Source organism: Vespa mandarinia, chromosome 2 (assembly GCF_050613455.1).
Source record: "Vespa mandarinia isolate Hongniang chromosome 2, ASM5061345v1, whole genome shotgun sequence".
In the NCBI taxonomy this organism is placed as follows: domain Eukaryota; kingdom Metazoa; phylum Arthropoda; class Insecta; order Hymenoptera; family Vespidae; genus Vespa; species Vespa mandarinia.
The window spans coordinates 19,014,363-19,020,810 of record NC_140811.1 but is presented as its reverse complement, the minus strand read 5'-3'; positions in this window follow the sequence as shown (position 1 = coordinate 19,020,810).

Genomic DNA, 6,448 nt, shown 5'->3' with positions numbered 1-6,448 from the left:
TGGGATTGCATATATACAGGCGTACGATAAACAACATAAATGATTATCATCATGTTTTAATCATCTTTAATAATCATTTTATCTAAGATATTTTATTTCGACTTATGATGGATTGATATATGGTTTGCAAATAGAAATAATTTAACCCTTTCAATGGAAGCAAATTCTTTTCAGAAGCAGAGATTTCGTGGAAGCTGTAACGGAATGGCTGAAAAGGTACTTGAAAGAGAAAGACAGAGAGAAAGAGAGAGAGAGAGAGAGAGAGAGAGAGAGAGAGAGAGAGAGATAAACGGTGAGATAGATGGATAGATAGAGATAGAGATAAAGAAGGAGAGAGAGAGAGAGAGAGAGAGAGAGAGAGAGAGAGAGAGAGAGAAAGAAAGAGAGGGAGAGAGAAAGAGACAGAGAGAGGCGAGCATGAGTCTCGCGAGACCGCCCCCTCTATCAGAATTTATGACATGCTAATTCCCAGTTACGAATTCCGCGACATTCCGCGGATGGCTGGATGACGCGTTCACCGAGCGGTAAAAGCCGCTCATTCGGAAAACGTCAACGAACGAACGAAGGAACGATGGATGGAAGGGAGTAAGGAAGGAAGGAATGGAAAAGAGGAGAAAAGTCATATTTGACGAACGCGTAGCTCGATGTCATAGTCATCCCTTCGTGTTCCACGATTCACCTCAATAAAGATATAAATAAATATATAGATATTTAGATAGATAGATAGATAGATAGATAGATTGATTGATTGATTGTTTGATATATTGTTTATTTATCGTAATGAACAAATGGTAGAAAAAAGTTTCTCTCTTTTTTTTCTTTTTTTTTTCTTTTTTCTCCTTTTTTTTTCCTTTTCTCTCTTTCCTTTTTTTCTTTTTTTTTTTTCTTTCTTTTTTTTTTTAGAGATTAAAAAATACAATGAAAGAAATACAATTTTGTGGAATGATTTCGAGCAACGATAAGATTTGATAAAAATACAAAGAGAAAGATTTGGCCGTTTTATGTTAATATGGAAGATCGTTATGGATAAAACTGCTCACGTCGTTCGACGTGAAAGAAGCTTTACGGCCATTTTCTTTTTCCACCACGTAAACGTGGGATATGGCCGAGTGCCAGGACTCGTTCTGGAAATCGTCCTCTATCTAATGCCAGACACAATCCTGAATTTTTCCTTGGAAATAATCACGCCGGGAGTAAAACGCTCCAACTGCTCTCGCCACGGATTTCACAATGATTCGATTCACTAAATTCTTTTTCTCTTTCTCTCTCTCCCTCTCCCTTTCCTTCCCTCCCTCCCTCCCTCTCTCTCTCTCTCTCTCTCTCTTTCTCGTACCTTTTTTCTCGCTTTTTACGACGACTCGTTATTCGATTCAGAAAAATGACCGTTTGCATTTCGTAAGTGCATTCGATCTTTATTTTCTCAACGGAGAGATTTTAAAAGTATTTTACGTACGTCAGAAATACGCGATTGAAATTCTTTGAAATATAATTCAATGATCACTTTAAAAATCTTTTTGGTCCTTCTGTCGGACAAGGGAAAAGATTGGATGAAAATAAGACGGGGTAAAGGAAGAAAAAAATTGAAAAAATTGAAAGAATAAAAAGGGAGATAAAAAATAATTTTCGATGATAGAAACAACAAAGAAGAATGAGGAAAGAACGTTGACCTCGCAAATCTAAGACAAGAAGTTAGAAGAAGAAGTAAAAGAATAAAAAGAAAAAGAGAATGAAAGAAAGTATGAAAGAAAGAATGAAAGAAAGAAAGAAAGAAAGAAAAAAGGGAAGAGTAAGAAGAGAAAGAGAAATAGAGTGAGAAGCTAACGTAGACGAAGCACGGAGGTGGAACACTCATGTTTATATGCATTGTATTGCTAAAACCCTTTTAACCGAATTACATTTAGCGATTCCAGTGCCGCTTCCGTGTCTGCGTTATACCCCCTTAGCTCTATCTCTCTTTTTCTCTCCGTCTAACGCGATCGTTTCCGCCCTCCCTCCCCCCCCCCTCCGCCTTGCTTCCCTATCTTTACCCCTTCTTCCTCAGCTTTTCCACTCCTTCTCGCTTACCAGGCAAGGCAAGGCAAGCAAGCAAGCAAGCAAGCAAGCAAGCAAGCAAGCAGGCAAGCAAGGAATGAAGGAAGAAAGGAAACACAGGGTTGCTTCAATCGTTTCAGTGTGAGAGTCAGTCGTTGATGATCTCATGAGATTGGTATTGGTGTTGGTGGTGATGGTGGAGGTGGAGATGGAGGTAGAGATGGTAGTTAGAGGAGGAGAAGGTAGGGAAAAGGATAGGAGAGGAGAGGACTGCTAGAAAAGCGATGGGGACTGGGGATTCCGGAGACGTGGAACGGCATCTCTGAATTCCTGATTCTCTTGGTAAACAAGTGCTTGGGTGATTCACTGCTTGTTCACTCCTATCGGCCGTCGTTTGTTTCTAGACGCCATTGCGTTCTACGATTCTACCTCGTTTTACGGTCTAATGGATTTTCGGGGCTAACGGAGCATCTCACGCAGCCTGGAACTTTCTCTTCCCCTTTCTCTCTCTCCTCCTATTCCCCCATTTTACCATCTATCTATCTATCTATCTATCTATCTATCTATCTATCTATCTATCTATCTATCTATACATATATATATAAAATTGTCTTTCTTGCTCGATACAAGGTGCCCATTATTCCGCAAAATTTCACAATACAACTTACGATAACTTTTGGGATACCTTCTATTGGAATAAATCTTTATACCCTATATATATATATATACACGTATATTATATATACATGGTTGTATATATATAGGATTGGCCTCATTTTTTATATCGATCATTTCCAAGAAATTTGTTTCTATTACTTGGCGGAGAGTATGAAATGAAAAAAAATTAAGAACGAAAGAATCGGGCGGGTGGAGGGGAAGAAAGGGAGAAACGAAAGAAGGAAGAAAAAAGAAGAGTATTTCATTGTCCGATAACCAAAAAGGTGACGGAACATTGTTACGTCCCTGACTTGGCTCGCGCACATTTCGCGGCAGAGTTCGTCATTAGCGCTAACAAGATTAGCCTGAGGCTGGTAGGGGAGGGTGTTTGGCACCCTCCTTCTATCTTTCTCCTTCTCGTCAAAGTAAGTAACTACGTGCACGTGAGTTTTCTCTTTCTCTCTCTCTTTCTCTCTCTCTCTCTCTTTCTCATACACACACACACACACACACACACGTACGTATACATACACACACATTATATATATAGTATAATATAGTAGAGCTAGCACGGCCATAGTCTGGTCCTCCTTAGAACACAAGTGGGGATAATAAGATCTGCGACAATCAACTCCAACGACAAGGCTGGGGGGGGGGGGGGATCAAGGACGAGAGAGAGAGAGAGAGAGAAAGAGAAAGAGAGAGAACAGGCCAAGGAGCTTTCCAACGAGCTTCTCGACGAGCTTTCAGGCGACGTTCGTCACGTTACGTCCACCTCTTAGTGTCTCCTCCTCTTTCTATCCTTCGACCACGTTTCCTAGTCTTCTTCAACAGAGAGAGAGAGAGAGAGAGAGAGAGAACTTTCCTTTCTATTTACTAATTCTCCAGCTACTTCACTAACGTTTCTCGAACGATCGATGATTCCGCACATCCTTTAGCAGACACATTTAATTCAAGTGATCCTACGATAGAATAGGTTATCACAAAGCAAATACCATGCCAAAAACTTGATTCATATTATCGAACTTGGTATTATTCTTTCTTATATCAAAAGAAATAAATTTCTCTCTTACCATTAAATAATTTTCCACGTTATATATCTTAATACTTAATGGAACTGATATTTATGTGTAGTTCATTGTCTAATGGATAAGTCGTCGATTGGAAAGACAAATTGGAATGGGTGGTACTCCGAGCGTATAACAATAAAAGAGAAAGAAAGATAGAGATAGAGAGGGAGAAAGAGAGAAAGAGAGAGGGACAGAGAGAGAGAGAGAGAGAGAGAGAGAGAGAGAGAAAGAGAGAGGAAGAGAGACAGGCAATGGGTTGATTTCGTTCCGAGCATCTTCGACTATCACGTTTCTTCTTGAGCGTCGTGATACACCGATAAGCACGGTAACTAGCGAACGTAGGTGGATCGTGTTGGTCGGCTTGATTGTGTGTATAAGCGCGAAGAAGGGAAAAGGAGATGGCGAAGAAGAAGATTGGAGGAAGAGGAGGAGATGAAGGAGAAGGAGAAGGAGAAGGAAGGAAGGGAGGTGCCACAGAAGGAGAGGGCAACATCCATAGATGGGCCAAGAGAAGTGAGAGGCTCGAGGGTGAAGTGGGAGGGGGAGGGGGTGAGAGGTAGGAAGTGGGGTGAGCGAGAGGGACGAAGAGGAGAAGGGGATGTACGATTGCAGGGAGGCTGGAAGGAGCTAACCGCATCGTAATCAACGTAAAATGGCGTCGGGAACAGAGAACGGAGAACGGTGGAGCCTCCTGAGGTCGTGCCGCCATTGTTGATCACCCTCACCCTCGTATAATACGTGCTACGTACTATTCTCTCTCAGGGATGCATCAGTTCAAACGTGAAAAGAGAATCTCTCTCTTTCTCTCTCTCTCTCTCTCTCTCTCTCTCTGTCTCTTTCTTTCTCTTTCTTTTTCGATTTACATTTTTATAATTATTAAATGAAAAAAAAAAAAAAAAAAAGAAAAAAAGAAAAAAATCAATTTCGAATTTTGTCCTCGTCTCGATCGATAATGCAGATTTCTTTCTTTTTTCATTTTATTTTTTTCTCTTTCTTTCTTTTCTTTTTTCTTTCTTCCTTTTTTTTTTCTCCTCTCTTTTTTGGACTAAATTAAAAAATTTCCTAATAAAATTACGATCTCTCGTCATTCATACGAACGGTCGTTAATCTTTAAAATTACATACACTCACGTGCATTTACCCTTTTAGAATTCAATTCGTACTTTGGCATTTCTTTTCTTTCTTTCTTTCTTTCTTTCTTTCTTTCTTTCTTTCTTTCTTTTATCTTTCTCTTTCGATAAAAAGAGATAAAATTAAATTGGCACGCTCGGACTCTCGTCAGCAGCGTCGTTAGTACGTTGAAACGCACGATTAATTAATTATTTCTAGAAGAGACATGTACATACGTGAAATACATATATAAATACATATACACAGACGCAACCTGGGCTAAATTCGAGTCTGAGTAAAGCTGAATTCGACCCTGTACGATACTCTTACTCTCTCTCTCTCTCTCTCTCTCTCTCTCTCTCTCTCTCTCTCTCTCTGTCTCTCTCGAGAAGTCGTAATAAATTACGCACAAGTGGAGCTCAGAGCGGAGATTACTGGCCCGGTTTCTCCCACTAGCATTTGCCAACCCCTATTTCGCCACCAACCACTCCCCTTTTCACCGCCGCCGCCGCCACCATCGCCACCCCATCTCTCCCAAGCTTCCCCCTCCCACCCCTATACCCTCGTGCCCTGTCCGTTATCTGAACGCTATGGATGTTCCACTTACGTTCACCTTTCCTCTTCCTCCCTTTTATTTTTCTCAGATACTCTCGACGTTAAAGTCCTATGTTAAATCAAATCTTTCTCATGTTCTTAAGCTGTAAAATGTACAAAATATTATCGCTTCGTATTGATCAATCATATCATATTGTATATCATAAATTAATCCTTACTTCGTGGTTTTTTATTTCTAAAACTAACGTATTATCATCGAACTACTCGTTAGATTCTTACTATTAACTATTCTTCTTTTTCTGCTTTTTACTTTCTCTCTCTCTCTCTCTCTCTCTCTCTCTCTCTTCTCGTAATTTCAAATCCAATACGTACTAGTCTAGAACAAAGTTAGGAACAAAGTCGGATTGGCTAGAAACTCGATAGGATCGCATAAAAATTCAGGAAAGTACCTTCCAAACGGTTCATTTCACTCGGAGCCGTCGATCGTGTTCGATTCAGCCTCGAGGGCAACATACATTATTGTAAGCTGACTGCCTACCATCTTTTCCGATAATGCAATTTAATCCGGCGTATGATATAAGTATACTCTCGTATTTACTAAGATCGCTGTTCTTTCGATTCGAATTCTTTTTGTTGTTTCTTTTTCCCTCCCTCCTCTCCCCCCTGCCATTCATTTCCAACTCCCCACCCCATCTCATCCCTTATTCCTTTTAAAAAATTAATTTTAACCAATTTAATTAAATTATCATTAGAATTAGAAAAGAAAAAGAAAATGTACGAACAAAATTACGAAACGACTATTATCTTTTTATAATTGTACGAAATAATTTTTTATAATACCCTCTATTATCGATCGAATATATCGATAAGAACAATCTCAATCGTCGATAAAACTACGATAATCGAGAACGGTCGGTAATGTTAAAATCGACGAGTTTCTAGTTATAAGTTCACGCTGGCGCCACTATCGTTTTCCAATTGGATAATATACCTGCATTATCGACGTACTACGAACTACAATGTCGT